This window comes from Mustela lutreola, chromosome X (assembly GCF_030435805.1).
Source record: "Mustela lutreola isolate mMusLut2 chromosome X, mMusLut2.pri, whole genome shotgun sequence".
In the NCBI taxonomy this organism is placed as follows: domain Eukaryota; kingdom Metazoa; phylum Chordata; class Mammalia; order Carnivora; family Mustelidae; genus Mustela; species Mustela lutreola.
The window spans coordinates 7670200-7688249 of record NC_081308.1 but is presented as its reverse complement, the minus strand read 5'-3'; the positions used below and the strand labels follow the sequence as shown (position 1 = coordinate 7688249).

Below are 18050 nucleotides of genomic sequence, written 5' to 3'. Positions count from 1 at the left end.
GGATCCTTGTGACGATGGAACGTTCTGTGTTGACTGTTGTGATAGTCCCATAAATCTACCCAGGTGATAGAATTGCATAGAATTAGATACACACACATTCACACACACAAATGAGTGCTTGCAAGATTGGTGAAACCCCAGCAGAGTGGTTGGATGGTATCAATGTCAGTTTCCTGGCTGTGACATTGTACTACAGTTACACAAGGAGGTCTCCCCGGGGGCAGCTGGGTGATGGGTACAGGAGAGTGCTCTGCATTATTTCTTACAGCTGAATAGGAATCTACAATTATCTCAAAATAAAAAGTTTAAAAAAATGCATTTTCTCAAAATTGTTTAAATTGGGTCGGACTCTGGGTCTTATTGTTGGAAGAGAGGCTCCGTTATGCATTCAGTCCACTAGATAGCAGATGGAGGACCCTCTGATATCACCAGCAGGCCAAACCACACGTATACCAGTGGATGGGGTTTCTCCACTGTGGACAAGGGAATGCATGCACCCTGTAGAACGTTTTAGTTGGCTTTGCATTTGCATCATTAAAATTTGCAAATGAAGGTGAATATATGTGTAGATCTCTACAATTCATCAGCACTCAAATATAGGAATAGACCAGATGTCATGGGGAGGCTCTGTAATGGGAAGTACGGGAAACAACTGAATAATTGGAATTTATTCAGACAAGGCATGTTTCTAGGGGACAGATCTAAGAGGAGCTTGTTAATGAAAATAGTGGTAGTGGAAAGGGTCACCAAGTTTAAGCAATGGTTCTTAGGAGAACACGTTCGCTAAACCTTTAGGGACTAAAATGAATAGACTAGAATGGGAAGTAGACATATCATTGGGAAATATACTTGGGCGCTTTGTTCTCATTGATTGATCAATATGCTCAGTTTTGTTTGTTGTTGTACGTAGCTTCACAGTTACTCTTAAAGTAAGCCATAGCCAGATATGGCTCTGATTTCTCTATGATCAGTTCCATTTGCCCAGGGAAGTCTAATCAACAGAGTTATCAGTTACCCATGACAACCTTGGGTGAGGTGACATATCAGAATTAGACCAAAAGTGCTTCTCTGGGATGGCCTCAGACCTTCAAACCAATAAAGCAGAAGAAAAACACATGGTAAATCAATTACAGATACGTAGCATTTGAATTCACATGGATGGTTTGGTTAGTGCGCCTGATTAAATAACTTCCCTTTGCAGCTCAAAGAACCTTGTATTCACTCTGCCTGCCTGTCTCCATTACAGTTTTGTCCTTTAGAGCATAAGCAGTTGGCTTATTCTTTTACTTAATTTTATTTAATAAACTCTTCTAAAATGCAGACCATGTGCCAGGAACCATTCTAAGAGCTTCATAAGTAGTAGTTCATTTTAATAGTCAAAGCAAAGCTAGTTTATTTGCAATTTGCATTTGATTAATTGCAATTTGCAAATGAGGAAGGCAAGGCACAGAAAGGCTAAGAAAGTTGCCCACAGTCACACAGCCAGTCCAGTATGATTTCCTTTGGGGATTCACCTCTTGACATCAATCTCTATGATCAAGCCATTAGTACGTGTTCGGCTAGAGTCCTAGGTGGGCCTAATTGATGAAGCTGATTGAGAAGGCAGGGAGGATGCTTCTACCTGATAAGCCATGTCTGTCCATTCCCTCATCAACTTCATCCCTTCACTCCTTCATTTGGTTCTTCCTCAAGTGTTTTTCAAATGCCAGCCGTGGTCAAAGCATTATGATGGGCAACGTAGATAAAAGTATGATTTTGGTTCTGATAGAATTTACATGCTGTGTGGGAGATGAGACTTGTTACACAAGTTTTTTTTTGGATGAAAGGCCTTCGGGGGCAAATGTTCTGACAATGGCCCGGATAAAATGTCTAGCTGGGAGTAGATAAAGCAAAGATCGTCTCCAGCTGGGGAAGGAAGGGAACATCATGGAAGCTGGCCCGGAAGAGAGAGCATTTGAGCGGATCTCCAGAAGAGGCAGCGTGTTGATACTTGGGAGGCTACTTCAGCCAGCTGGTCTACTAGGGACGTGTTCCTGAAAGGTAGTGAAAGCCCTAGGACTGGAGACTCTGTAGTGGTAGAGGGGAGGGGAAGGGAGGATAGGGAAGTCTCAGAAAAATGGGGACAACACCGAGGGGTAGGTTGAAGCCAGCATGGTTGGGCCAGCCCATGTGGGCTGTCCAAAGCCCTGAGGAGTCTCTGGTTGTCCTTTTACAGTATGGGAAGCTGTTGAAAGTGTCGAGGCAGTGGAGTGCCATCTGTAGACTTCTGCTGGCAGTGAACAGGAAGGATTAGAGAAGGAGAGGCTTTGGGCAGGGAGACCATCTTGCCGCGTGAGTCCAAGCAGAAGCGTATGAGGGGTTCATGGAACATTTAAATAGAAGCACCACACAACCCAACAATCCAATCCCTAGGTGCACACTCCAGAGAAGCAATTCTACTTCTAGGCATGTGTTTCAAAAGAATTGAAAACAGGTATTCAAAAAAAAATACTCATATGCGAGTGTTCATTGCAGCTCTATCCACAGTAGCCAGAAAGTGAAAACAACCCAGGTATCCATCAACAGATGAATGGGCAAAACGGGCAAACAAATGCAGTCTGTCTTTGCCATGGATTATTGTTTGGCCATAAAAAGGAAAGAAGCACTGATTCATGCTACAGAAGGGGTGAATCCCCAAAACATTAGGTCACGTAATGTATGGTTCCATTTATAGGAACCATTGAGAACAGGCAAATCCATAGAGACAAAAAGATACATGAGTGATTTTCAGGGGTTGAAGGAGAGAGATTGGGCACTACTTAGTGGCCCCTGGCTTTCCTTTAGGGATAGTAAAAGTGTTTTGGAGCTAGACAGAGCAGATGCTTGCGCAATACAGTGCGTGTCTTGAATGCCAGTGAACAATACACTTACAAATGACTGATTTTATGTTAGGTGAATTTCACCTCAATAAAAAACAAAACAAAACAAGAAAGCCTCTGTGGACCTGGGCCAAGATCGTGGGAATGGAGGGGAAAGAGAGAGCGGTCTAAGAAGAATGTCAAGAGAATTGGCCAGTCTCGGGGAGGCAAGTAGGGGAGAGATCCTGAAGTTTCTACCCTGACTGCCGAGATGAATGGTGACACCATTTGCCAAGTGTCCCACGTGATTAACCAAATCTATTCTCTTCACGTTGTCTCTGCCACTTCCTAGCTCTGAGTCTGTGGGCAAGGTTGTGTACCCGTCTGCCTATAAACTGGGGACAGTGGTGGTGTTGTCCTCCTCTGCACACAGGAGGCCCTCAATTAATATTTGTGAAATGCCTACAGGACCACGTTTGTTTTTCAACGTAAGACAGTTCTATGTAGAGATGCCAAGAGGGTAGTTGCCATGCTTTCTAGAATTCTAACACCCTCGTGTATCTCATTAACCCTTGAGAAGTTCGCTGCATTCCCCCAGGATTCTGAAGCAGCATGATGGAGTTCCCAGGGGGGCCTAGAACCACAGTGCTTAGAGCAGTGGCCGGCCCACAGGAAGTGCTAAGAAATTGTTAGCTTTTGTTGTTGTCATTGGGGTAGTTGTGTGGTTATAAACTGATGGCCAGAGTCTGCATGGGAATGTACTTTAACACAGACGCAACTCACAAACACCTTGTCATGAAAGGAGCTGGGATAGATAACAGAAATAAGGGTTAGCTGCTTGGGCTCTTTAATTATGAAACTCATCAATTCATTAAACACCTGTCTATGTCAGTACTTAAGTTGAAGTACGTGAGGGGGTAAATGGCTTCAATTTTCCAATTTGTCATTCTTCCTATCTAAACAAATAGCTGCTGATGATAAGAATGTTAGATTATTGAATACTCAAGCCAGAATTGTGAAATATTGAAAAGGGACTACTCCAACACTCACCCATAAAATCCTTACCATCAGGGAGAAAACGAATGACTCATTCCCCCAACATCAGCTCCAGGAACTTCCTGTAATGATCTCCTAACCCCGGTGTCCGCCTTGCCCTGTGTTGTCAGCCTTCAGGAAGTCCATTATTGAAGGAGAAACCTGTTTTTGTGTAGGTGTGATGGGGTCAGTTGAATTACAAAGATGCTAGAGCATCTTTGTCTATTTAGAGGAAAAGCTTGCGTCTAGCCCTTGCCTGTTTTTTTTTTTTTTTTAAGATTTTATTTATTTATTTGACAGAGAGAGATCACAGTAGGAGAGAGGAAGGGAAGAGATCACAGAGAGAGGAAGGGAAGCAGGCCCCCTGCTGAGCAGAGAGCCCGATGTGGGACTCGATCCCAGGACCCTGAGATCATGACCTGAGCCGAAGGCAGCGGCTTAACCACCTGAGCCACCCAGGCGCCCCAGCCCTTGCCTGTTTTAATGAGTCACCATAATGCTTTTGGGATTATCGAGGTGGTTGCCTTTCACAGAATTGGCCATTTTGCAGCCTTGGGAGAATTTGGTGAGAACATTCCGTCCTTTGGTCTGAGGAACAACCTGGCTATGGGTTAATATTCTTTGGATTAAATGTGTTGAAAATTAAATGAAAATTAGAATTTTGTACACCGAAGCCTCAGGTGACTTTTGGCGACTCCAGGGCACCAAAATAACTCTAGATTTGGACACAAGTTGTACTAAAAATACTTCATACTGCTTCCCACCCCATCCAGTCAACCCATCCAGCCTTAAGCTGCCCCATTAAGTAGCTGGGATGTGTTCCTATAAAATACCTAATCCTGCCACATGGACTAAGGCTCCAATGTTTGGGGATAAAGGTACAAGGTATGGAAACAATTTTGGACACTTTTTTGTTCTTCCTTCAGTAAAATGAGAACATTATCACTAAGCTAATACCAAAACAACAGCATTTACAAAACAAAAATGATTTTCTTCTAGTGTAAGAAATTCCATATAAACTGTTACTGAATGCTGTCTGAATGGGTGCCACCTTGATGCATGTCCAGAGAAGCAGGCCACACTAAATCAGCAGGGGCTGTGTTGCTGCATTTGGCCACCCCTCTAAAGGGCTTTTCTAAAGGAGCAGGTTAAGCAAAGATTTGAGGGGACTTCTGCAGTTGCAGAGCCCGTCGCAAATGAAGATCCAGTCTTTTTTATTTTGAGAAACATAGCCTATTTCCCTCTCAAGCACAAGATCACACTCAAAAGCAGGCTCTGTTTGACTCCACACTCTTAGGTACCCTTGTATAGTCAGGCTCAGATTCAACTATTTGGATCTTTATATCCCAGCACCCACTTTCCGGGCACTGAGAGGGATTGGTAGGTAGTCACTAAATGAACTTACGGTATCCATATTTTGGCTGAGGGATGCTTCTTGCTTTTCTTTCGGTTTCCAAATGCCTCTATACTCCCCAGTAGTGGCCTTCTGGATTATGGTGCTCACTTGCTGTGCCCTTCCCAGAGGGGTTTACCATTTTAGAACTGTTTGGTACTATGTAAAGCATCCAGTAACTTTAAGTCTCTCCCAACCTTTAAAAAAAAAAAAAAAAGATTTATTTATTTAGAGAGAAAGAGCCAGCAAGGGAGGGACAGAAGGAGAGGGAGAGAATCCCAAGCAGACTCCATGCTGACCTCGGAGCCTGATGCGGGGCTCCATCTCAGGACCTTGAGATCCTGACCTGAGCCAAAATCAATAGTCAGAAGCTTAGCCGACTGAGCCACCCAGACACTCCTCTCCCAGTCTTTAAAGGGCTGAACTCAGTTTGGCCTTAAAAGAAATGGATTATGGTCATGTAATCTACGGTGATACAACATAGTGATATATTTTGTCCGGGACTATTTAAAATTCAAGAGGAACTTTTGTTTTTCATTTCAAGTCTTTGAATGGAGTGTGTGAGCAAGATTTCAAGATTTCTAAGATCTCTTAGATGGAGTGAATGCCAGATGCCCTTTGCTTGCCTCAGTTTCTCACTCCTTACCCATTTAGAAACTTGAGACCTGTTTCCTGAGATGTTGATGACCTGTGTTATCTAAAGAATACCATGGGCACTCCAGGAAAGTAAACACACAGGAAACATTTCTCTTCCTTCCTAGTGTGAAGTTCTCTATTTTTCTTTCCTGTGGGTGGGGTAAAACATGAGTAATTTACACAGTGCTAGTCCCTAATGTAAAATTATAAAGTAATTTGTATTTAGGAACATGTTTTCCCTTTTTTTAAATTATTGTGTATTAATTGTGTAATCAACGAATTATTTGTGTCAGGTCTATCCTGTGACTTAATCAAAGGGTCTTCCTTGGCATTCTTTATTGAATTAAAAAATGGTTTTATTTGGAAATGATACACTGACCCACTAAAGAGAAATTGTAGTCGAAGTTGGACAAGTGCTTTGTTCGCAACGAGGCATTTGCAGCTGTAAGCAATCATATTCCTCAGCCCTTACTGATTGGCATTTGGGACCAATCTTTTTTTTTTTTTAACTGAAATGTAGTTGATATACAATGTTAGATTCAGTTCAGTTCAGGTGTACAGCATAGTGATTCAACAGCTGTGTACATTACACAGGCTCCCCACTTGTGAAGTGCTGTGCAATGCATTGTAGGCTGTTCAACATCATCCCTGGTCCCTACCCAGTGGTGCCCTCCCCCGCATGGTGACATCCATAAATGTCACCAGATATTTCCATCTGTCCTGTGAGGTGCAAGGCACCCCAGCTGAGAACCACTAATCTAGCAAGAGAAATATAGCTTTTTCTTTTTATCTGCTTAGTTTAATTTTTTTTCTTTTTTTAGTTATGTTCAGTTAACCGGCATATAGTACCTCATTAGTTTTTGATATTGTGTTCAATGATTCATTTGTTGCGTAAAACACCCAGTGCTCATCACCACAAGGATCTAGGATGTTTGATCTAGGATGCTTTTCTCCTTCAAATGAGGTATCTTTTAGACCATTATAATTTCAACAATTAGTGTCAAATAATTACAGAAGTCAGAATTTAGATTTGAGATGTTTATCTGTGTGGGAATGTGAGTAACGTAGTGACAGTATTTTCCAAAGGAATAATTTATATGTACAGACTAACATATTTTTCTGACTTGTGCATTTAATTATATGAAATGTCTTTTGGTGAGATGATAATGTGATTATATTTAGTGATAAATGAATCATCTTCGTGAGAAAATTATAAAAGGAAATGAGGAAGAAATGAACAATTTAGAAAAAAATTATAGCTTTCATATTTTTCCCTTTATTATTGAAGTAGGCATGTTGTCACCACTTGCTCAAAAAGCAAAATACATAGATACAGAGAACAGAATGGTGGTTGTCGGGGTGGGGGAGGAGCTTCGTATGGTGATGGATATTAACTAGACTTATTGTGGTGATCATTTGCGTTATATACAAATATCAGATCATTACATTACATCGTACACTTGAAACTAATACAGTGTTATATGGCAATTATACCTCAATAAAAAACTATTCTTAAAAATTTCCAGTAGGAACACCTGAGTGGATCAGTCGGCTGGACATCCGACCCTGGATCTCAGCTCTGATCTTGAGCTCAGCATCATGAGTTCAAGTGCAAGTGTGGAGGCTACTTAAAAAAAAAAAAATCCAATATTGCTTGTCAAATTTGAGTAATTCCTCTGCATTGTCACTGAAGTATTATAATTTTAGTAGTTATTGATAAGCATTTTGATCTCCAGATTTATTATCACTAAAAAATGTAATCACATATTTTAAAATATACTTAGCCAAGAAAATGTGCATATTTTCTTTATTTGGAATATTAATTTCTCAGGTTAAAAAACTAAGAGTCAACAACCTGTGGCTTAATATACTTTCTCTTTGTTCGTTTTACTAGCAAGTTCTACTAAGACAAATTTTAAGGACAAAAATCTCCCTTAAATGGTTATTGTGATTGAGGATTTCTGTAATAATTTCACTGGGGAGTTTCCCCCCCACCACCACTGATTACTGTCAATATTTATCTAAGATAGATCTGATAACAATAACAAAATCTTTAGAATTTCAGGGTGTACCGTGCTTGGGAATATTACTCTGAGATTCTCTTTAAACAGGGGAAACAGACTGTTTTCCTTCATCTAAAGTATAACAATAAGCAACACGGTTCTTCTTACACAGTTTCCAGTGCTAACACAGTCTGTGCTTCCATTCTGAAGAGAGCATTATGTAAAACAGTGATAACGTTTTGACTTAAGCCCAAAATCACAAATTCTGGATGAGAATCCTTGGGTATTTTCATAAAATCATCAGAAGTATTTTAGTGTATTTCTTTACATGTTTATACCTAAGAAACAGTCACTCCATATTTGTCAGTCTGTTGTGATTAAATATGAAAATTTGTATACGACACTTTGGCAAAATTTGCAGAATGACTTCTGCATGAATGTAGGTTTTTGGAGAGTTTTATAATATTTATGATGTCAGTTGATCAGCTAAGTTTATGTAAACATGTGCTCCCAGTGCTTTTCGCAGGGTGGGGGGGAGAGTTTTGCCCCCCAGGACACTTTGGCCAATGTCTAGAGACATTTTTGTTGTCCCAGTTGGGAGGGGATGGTTTGCTACTTGTATCTAGTGCGTGAAGACCAGCCATGGTGCTAAACACCCTTCAGTGCTCAGGACAGTCTTCTACAGCCAAGAATGATCTGGCCCCAAATGTCAAGAATACCAAGGTTGAGAAACTCTCTACTACAGATGATTCATGAAAATATTTTTCTTTATTCTCCAATAAACTCTTGAGATGTTTCTCAGACCTGAGACATTTTGTGACTCTAAAGTTGGCATCCGTGTCTCCGTGGGTGTGCCAACTGTCTTACTCATGTAGGTCCCATCACAATACAAAGACGAGATAATCTCTGATCTCTTATCTCATTTTCCAGAGCTGTCATTTTAACTGCAGTCCCTTCCTAATGATTTCTCAGTAAGATATGGGCAACTTTGATATTTATGGTCAATTTATAGTAACAATGGGGGCTGAAGGTTTTACTCTATTGCTGGGACAAATGTTTTTGAATTTCTGATGCAAGCTTGTTTTGAGTCTCTGCTTTGTGTTTTGTCTGGGCACAAGTCTGTTTTTAACAGGATTAAATTTAATTTGAAAATGAGTGTGTGTGTGTGTGTGTGTGTGTGTGTGTGTGAGAGAGAGAGAGAGAGAGAGAGAGAGAGAAGGACGGATGGAGAGAGGGAGGGAGAGAGAGGAAGGGAGCTAAGAGGGAGCTAAGACTTGAAAACCAACAGATTTTTAAAATGCATTCTTTTTTCATTCATTTAGTTTATTACGGTTATTTGTGAGGAGCATTTATTTTGCTATTTTATATATAAAATATTACATTTCTTTAGAAAAAATATTAATTTTGGAAAGTGTTGGATTTTCCTGTCTTTTATACTGAGTTTTACTTCAAAATGCCATTTTGCAACTCAATTTGTGCCTAATCAAACATGATTTAGAAAAAATTGAAACTACAAGCCAGTTTTTGCATCTAGATACTCTTAGGAACAGCCTCTCTTCTACTGCAGTGATTCCAATCAGTTCTCTCCACAGCACAATCTGTGACAAATTACCTTTTATACTGGACGTATCTTTAGCACCAAAAGAAGAAAGAAAGAAAAAAGAAACACCACTTAAACGTATCTACAGCTGTAGATGCTAAAATGAAGATTTTTTTAAATCACAAAATCTGAGCGTGTGTGCACACACATCCACCCATCCATCCGTCCGTCCGTCCGTCCGTCTAGCAGTATACTCAGGGAGAAAAAGATATTTTCTCTGAACTGGCCAAAGCACACATCTTCCTTTTCTCTTTTAGGGCACAAGTTTTGTTCCTCTTCTTCCATCTCTCGTGCTGGCCTGAAGTCAGAGACACCTGCGGCAGATCGCAGGTGGCCGTCATTAAGAACCATTTCAGTAGTGAAATGCATCATCCTTGGGCTCACTCCCTGTCATTGCACATCACCTCCTCGCCCCAGACAGTCTTTGCTTTGACCTCGTCTGTAAACACGTACCTCCCTTTTCCGTGTCAGCATTTCATTTCCTGGAGAAGTAACCTTTGTTTCTTAAGGATTTGAACAAATGGAATATGAAGTTTTTCCTGACTGCACCAGCACAGAGTGACTGGCTTTTTTCCCCTCAGTCTTGCAACTGTTTACCCACTAGAATTACCAATTACATGTCCTTGTGTACATGTCTTGTCTCCCACTAATTAGTACCCACGGAGGTCTGAGACAGCACAGCCCATATTCTTTTAACTTGACCCTGAGGAGATGCAGGCCTAGCTTTTATTTAGGTTAAGGTTGGCATCCGGGGAACTGTGTTCCCATTACACGGTGCAAACATGAGCCAATACAACCCTTAGATCCAGGGCTGTGAAACCAACACAAGGAAGCAGGCTTTGTTCCTCTTTGTTCTTCGAACCACACCTCGCATATGGCTAACTAACGGGGTTGACATCCAGCAAAGCCAAAATTGACTGGAAGTGATGTGGTTGGTTTGGGACTTAGACAGTGACTTGTAGACCTGAAAAAAAGAAGTTAGGAGAATAACATCTGCTTTTCTGTGTGATATTTTCTCGCCGTTGTTTAGAGAATTATAAATTGCTCTGTCAAGCGCCTGTTTACAAAAGCTTGGCCAATTTCAAAACGAACCTGCCTTTGAGTCGTCCCCGTTTCATCTCACTGTTTGGAAAAGAAACCTGAATTGTTAAAATGTAAATACATCAAGTTAAAAGCCAAAGGCAGTGAAAACCAAGTCAAAGCAAGAAGTGTACCGCAATCGAACCATTCTCCTGGGAGGAACACGATACCTGGCAGTCATTTTTCTATCTGACAATTTTTGTTACTCAGTTAAGTGGAAAGAATTGGAAAGCACCATAATATCTGTTTTCTCTTGGATGTGACGCTACGGTTTATATCGACAAGTGGTGATAATGGAAATTAAAGTATGTGAGGGTGGCCATATGTTCCCTAAAACACAAATTGGTAATGAGATAGAGGTGAAGTTGGAGGCGTAAGTGTAGGCGACGCTTCTCGAAGCATAGTCTCCGCACCCATGGCAGCTGCAGTGCCTGGGAGCTGATTAGAAATGCAGACCGTGATGGGCATTAAGGAGGCACGTGTTGTGATGAGCACTGGGTGTTAAACACAACTGAGGAGTCACTGAACACTACATCAGACACTCATGATGTACTGTAACGGTGGCTAACTGAACATAATAATAATAAAAAATTTTATTAAAAAAAAGAAAATAAAAGAAATGCAGATCATGTGCCGGGGCAGAGACATGCCGAGTCAGAAATTCTGAGGATGGGGGTGTGCGAGTCTTGTTTGAACAAGCCGTCCCGGGGATTCTGGTGCATGTTCAAGTTCGAGAGCCACCGACCTATAGATGGATGGATGGGTGTGGAGACACAGCTTCAGGTACAGATGTGGGTACAGACATACGGACAGGTGTGAATACAGACACGAATACAAACATAGATACCGATAGACATGCAGAAGCATGATAGTTAAATGTGTATGCAGATATCTGGAATCGCCGCCACAGGATTTCTGCAGGGGAGCAGATTACTTTTTTGTACTAAGGATCTGGCTGGGTAAAGCCTGTTCTTTTCCTAGGGAATGGCATTATGACTTAACAAAGGGAAAAACTGTGAACTCGTTGAACATTCCTCCGTGCTGTTGATTTAGTGCCCGCCCCGTCGTGTCCGTCGCCGGAGCAGCTCCATCCCTGAGAGACTGGTTTGCTCTTGCCTCGTTTTTGCCCTCTTCGAGGTTGCTTTCTGAGATTGGCTCGGCAAGGGAATGGTAACAGAATTTCAAAGCCAGTGGTATCCTACGCACCGGTCTACTTTTCAGATTGCTTTTGTGCTTGTGTTCGTCCCTCCCGTTTTTGGTTTTGAGCAGCGTCTAACTGATGTTCAGCCGGCCATTCATATGAAGCGCTGTCTGCAGTATGGGTGAGTGAGAAACAACATAAAGAGGTGATAGAAGGGACCTTAAACATACATTACAGTAGATTTCAAAATAGTAATAATACCATTTGGGAACAAAAATCTCAATATGCAAGAAATGTATTTGGGAGAATAGTCACGAAGACGTAATCGGTGATTCTTGGATTATAGATTATTTTTATATTATCTGTTTTGCTTATTTCTGTAGTTCTGGTGTTTTGGGTTAGAAGCTTGCATTGCCTTTATAATAGGCAAAGGTAATATGATGAATTCATATAAATTCATATACATAATAAAGGGAGGGATTACGAATTTATCTTCTTCCCCGCCCCACTGCACCACGAATTAAGTAGCAGCTCTGTTTGTTCTTCGGTTTTCACATTAAAAAAATTACTGCTGGATGGCACAATTAAATGACACCTCTGCCTGTGGAAATGACAGGAAGTCCATTCCAAGTAGATCACTGAGTCGTTAAAACCATGTAGCATTCCTGTTTAGGGAGAAGGGAATATTTAAGTGTATGTGGCCATAAGAAAATGTCTCCCTTTGCTTTTTATGCAAGATGTATGGTGACTTGTCCTGCTCAGGAAGTGTTTTGAAGTGGCTAATGGCTCTTTTCCTGATATTCGGAGTCACGTGGCTTAATCCTCTTTTGAAAACCTTCCTTTGAAGATAAACAGAGGCATTGGCCTTTGCTTAATTCTCCTTCCCTAAAATCCCTTTCTGCTCTAAAATTCTACAGTTCCATAATGAGTGTGGATAAGTGGCAATTAACAAATGGGAAAACGAGCCATTTTATTTTTGTCCTGCACAGGAAACTGAACCCATAGGATCTTGCCCCAAGGTGGGACCTCGGTTATTTGGCCAAGCTGTAGGATGGGCCCAGGATAAAGCTGTGTATTAAGTGTGAACTATGATGTGGACCCAAGATCCCTTTGATGCCCCTGGCTGATAATAACAGCAAAATCCACTTAAATCAGCTTACATAGTTGGGAATGACAGATAATCACAGGTATGGTGGGTTTCATGTAGACACTCTGGATCTTTTTCCTGCCATTTTCTTCTCTTTCTGTTCCTCGAAGCATCTCTAAGCCAGTACAGAGAGAACCTGTGGCAGGCAGTCGAGATAAAGCTGACAATGTTTAGGCCAGTGGTTCCCAGCTTGGGGTCATCCCCACCACCACGACCACCAAGGGACACCTGGCAGTGTCTGGAGCGATTTTTGTTTGTCACAGCTGAAGAGCTGCTGCTGGCATCTAGTGGGGAGAGACCTGAGTCACTGCTAAACTTCTGCAGTGCCCGGGACAGTCCCCTACAACTGAGTGACCCAATGCAGAATGTCCGTAGTGCTGTGGTTGAGAAACCCTGGCATACAGGAAGAAAATGTTCCCTTTTCCCACGTCTCCTCCTTACATTTAAACAAACATTTTGCAGAAGACCCCAGCCACCTCTCTCTCAAGTGCCTCTGGCTGTAAGGAAGGCTGATGGCTTTAGGTCTGGGTTCCAGAATCATTCATGGGCAGGAGGGGACGGTATCCCCAAGATCAGCTCACTCATCCCCAAAATACGCGGGAATGGCCGCTCTACCCACTGTTTGTGTGAGCGACAAATGCACATCGGGGTTCATACTATTGCATTATGAGCAAGAAAGTGTAATTCAGGGCTCATTAAGAATCCTGCGAGCTGCTAAGGAGTAAACACCTTCTCCACAGCCATTCAAGTTCTCCCTGCGGGATTTGGGGCAGTTCTTCTGTACCTGTATTTTTTTTTTTCTGGGTCATCTGCATTAATACCTTTTTAAGAAGAGGATAAGACTGGAAGTGACTCATTGACTATCCAAAGATTGCTTCAAGAAGTTGTCTTCATCAAGGAGAAGTGACTGTTTTAGAGACGGTTTTGCAAAACCAGATTTTATTATTTTTATTTATTTCTTAAAAGCTTTAGTTTTGTAAGTAATCTCTACACCTCTGTGGGGGGCTCGAACTCACAGTTCCAAGATCAAGAGTCAGATATGCTTCTAACCGAGCCAGCCAGGCACCCCAGCAATCTTATTATTAATTGAGGTGAGACACGATGTTAGCTTGGACGAGGAGGGAACAGTGGAAATGAGTAGAATAGATCAGATTCAGGCATGCTTTGAAGATAGAGCCAACAGGCTTTTGCTAATGGGTTGGCGTGGAGTATGATATGGAGTCAGAGGGAACAGGGAGTCAGGGTTTTGGCCTGAGTCACTGGAAGGATGAACTTGCCATTGACTTAGCTGGGGAAGATCCGAGAGGAACAGGTTGGGAGGAAGTTGAAGAACTCAGAGAATTCAGGAAAAAACAGCCACTTTTGGCATTTGAGCAAGCCAGGAAGCTCTTCCTGCCTTCAATTTTAGTTTTCTTACCACTATCCACTTATAGCCTAAAACGTAGTCAAGTTAAAGGCTAAAGCACTTACCTTACTATCCTTTTTATCTGGCTAAATGGTTCATCCATCCCCTCCAAGGTGAGAAATGTCTGTTTCTTTCTTTCCAGGTGGATATGCAGGCTATGAAAGACATTTACCAGGGATGACTTACCCAAAAAGGCTACCGATAATGTGCATTTATGGGCCTTTAGTGAGCTTAATACAGTTACTACTGTATGTTTTTCCTTTAGGTGAAATGTTATCTTGGATTGCTCAGAATTAAACCATACATTTAAAGAGTGGACACCGGATCTCTGTGGTATATTTTTCTAAAACAATCCATATAGTCTAGATAGAAGTAACAGCTCTCAAATTTTATTTGCCTAATAATTTCCTGGAAAGTTTCTTAGAAATACAGATTCCTGAGCCCCAGAAGGCTTACTGTGCTCAGTTCAGGACTGGACTCCAGCTGGCCCATGCCATCCATTACACATCATTATCTGATTACAGGGCCCAAGAACCCCAAGCTTTCCAGGAGCCCACACAAACGTCTGCAAGCTGAAAAGGAAATTATTGGCTCCCAAGGCAATTATGCAAATGCTTACCTAAATATCTAAAAGCATAGCACGTATCAATTTCATTGTCAGTGTTTGGAAACAGTCTTATCTCATGTGAAAGCAAATTATAATATACACTTTGCTCTCTTAGCGAATGTTCCTCAAAGTGTACACTGATTACTACAAATCACAGCCAAACCAGTCTTCTAGGAGTTACTCATTGCCAAATCATGTCAACATCAAAATTACAAAAATTCTTTAGAAAACTGGGTGATAGACCTCAAAAGTAGGTGTTTAGGGACACCTGGGTGGTTCAATTGGTTAAACCACTGCCTTCAGCTCAGGTCGTGATCCCAGCATCCTGGGATCGAGTCCCACATCAGGCTCCTTGCTCAGTGGGGACCCTGCTTCTCTCTCTGCCTCTGCCTGCCACTCTGTCTGCTTGTGCGCTCCCTCTCTCTCTCTCTCTCTTTGACAAATACATAAATAAATAAAATCTTTTTTAAAAATTAGGTGTTTAACACAGAGTCCGTGGGACTCTACTGTTGATTCTTTAAAAAAAAAAGTCATCCTCAGGTGAATCTAATTCTGATCCTGCACTCACACTCAGAGAACCTAAGGTCTGGATGGGTGTTTAATATCACCAAAAAATTCTTGCCTGTAGCCAATCGTTTATTAGATTTTTGCAGCATCTACTATGTACAGGCATGATGCTAGATGCTGGAAATACAGTGGTGAACAATATTATTGTTCAACTTCCATGCCAGTGAGAGAGACCAGTCAATAGACCAATGGACAAGCATATGAAAGCAAATACAAGTTCAGATAGATGCTGAGAAGAAAACCAGCAGGGTGTTGACATCAAGAAGCCAGGCGACATTGACCTCAGACTGGGAAGGCAGGAGAGGGCTTCTCTGAGGGTGTACAGAATAAAGAAGGAGGAGCCAGCCCTGGGACGAGCAGGGAACAGCATGAGCAAAGATCCCTACCCTGGACCAAGCTCGCTTTGTCCTAGAGTGTCAGGAGAACGGGAGGAAAGAGAGAGAGGTGGAGAGGGGAAGGCGGAAGTTGGCCGACACCCTCTGGCACAGGGACTTCCTGTGTAGATGGATTTTACTCTATAGGTGCAGTGCAAGTGAAGTGACAGTCTTTTCTTGCTTGTCTGTTATTCGATAAAGCTTGGGTATGGCATGGTACTTTGTGTAGTGGTGCCTGGCCCTGGAGTGCGAATTCTAGCTTTGCCTCTTAGAGGCAGAGTGACCTTGGACATGTTCCAGCCTGTCTTCGCTCAAGTCCTCACCTGCAGAGCGGAAGTAACGGCACCACCTGCCACCGAGGTAGTTAGGCACATGAATGAGTCCATGATAAGCACTATATACATCTCAGTAAGGAAGCCGCGTGTGTCTCTGAGCATTCTGGCTTCCGACATGGACAATTAACTGGGCAAGGGCAAGAGCAGACACATTTAGGTTGGTTAGGAGTCTGTTAAATTTGTTTGGGAGAAATGTGGTGGAGGCTGGAGGTGAGGTGATGCAAGCAGAGTTGGAGACGAGGGCTCAGATTCCTGGTTTGTGTGGAGGGCAGAGTTGATGGAACCCCTGGGAATGGATTAAACATGGGACACAAGGTGAAGGCAAGAATAAAGAAAAGCTGCTCCGTTTCTGGCTTAGCGAAGTGGGTGCATGAAGATCACGGTCATCAATCATCATCAATATCAGCAGCAGCAACATTTATTGAGCGGGTGTGCCTGCCAAGCACGGAGATAAATGCTTTATAAACACCTCTTAAGATGTAGGAGGCTTAGGTACAAAGACATATGCCAGAAGGGAAAGTCAAGAGTTCAGCATTGGTTGAGGGAAGCTCGAGATGACCCTGAGATACCAGCTGGAAGGGTCAGGAAGGCAGTTGGAGAGCCGACTCCATAAAACTCCGAGATGACTGGTTTGGAGATGATATTCACGAGTCATGAACTTTGCAACGGAATTCACCACAGTGTTCTTTTATATAATGATCTGGGCTGTCTCAATAATGTTTTATTTCTTTTGGCTGAAGCCTTTTTGAGTTCAAGGCTTGCTTCTTAACAACCTTCATGTCAATGGACTTTTCAGTTGATTCTCTATAGTGTGACATAAAGTATCACATTAATATTTCTGACTCCGAAACAGAACTCTACTGACTCAACTTGTCTAATCTGAAGTTCACATTCCCTGTGAAACATATCCGAATTAAAACCCAAAGACACTGTAGTTCAAGTTATGGTCTGAAGTCGTCAGAATTATATTAGTTCATGTGGGTATAGAAAATCACGTATTTACAGTCTTCCAATTGACATTTAAATTGACATTTGAACGGTTTTTCCAATCCCACACAGTTAGTGGCATAAGGTCTTGAGAAAGCATGAAACATTTGTTTATCAGCCTCATATTTCATCGGGCTTGCCAAACACAGTTCATTTTCCATAGAAATTCACAAACCTGAGCAGTGGCCAAATTGTCAGAGTCGCTGAATGTAAGCCAGTGAATAAAATTGTTAAACCCTTTGATTTCCCCCACTTTTTTCCCTTAAAAAGTAACATAGCGTGTGCCTCTGAGTTTTATTATTTGACATCTATTACCCACAGCACCCAAGTGTGTTTGAGAAAAAGCCTGTATGAATGTTCTAGCACAGAGAAAACGCTCACAGGGTCTTATGGAAACATTCACTTGCAGCGTTGCTCACCCTCCAATGGGAAAGACTATCCCTTCGTAGATGCACGGACATCCTTCTGAGGACAATGGTACCCACTTGGAAGAACAAATAATTTTAAGGACTTTTAAGGGTTGAAAAATTGTAAGGCAAATTCAGAAGAGGCAAAACTTATATATTGGTGCAAAATGTGATACATTCTGGACGCTGCATTGTAGTTAACTGGGGTCACTAGCAAACCTTTCTCTCTCTCTCTCTCTCTTTCTCTCTCTCCCTCTCTGATTAAAGAGAGAGAGAGAGAAAAAGAGAGCAAGCACAAGCAGGGGGAGTGGCAGGCAGAGGGAGAAGCAAGCTCCCCGCGTAGCAAGGAGCCTAATGAGGTACTCGATTCCAGGACCGTAGGATCGTGACCTGAGCCGAAGGCAGCTGCTTAACCTGCTGAGCCACCCAGGTGTCCTGCAAACCTTTCTCTTAAGACTTTAGTTCTGGGGCACCGGGGTGGCTCAGTCAGTTAAGT

The 18050-nt window shown here is 42.1% G+C and overlaps 1 protein-coding gene across 4 annotated transcripts in view; it reads left to right on the top strand.

Annotated features, from left to right (window-relative positions):
* The window catches only part of ARHGAP6 (Rho GTPase activating protein 6), a 479046-nt gene that overhangs the window by 323248 nt on the left and 137748 nt on the right, over window positions 1-18050 (top strand). The window lies entirely within an intron of this gene.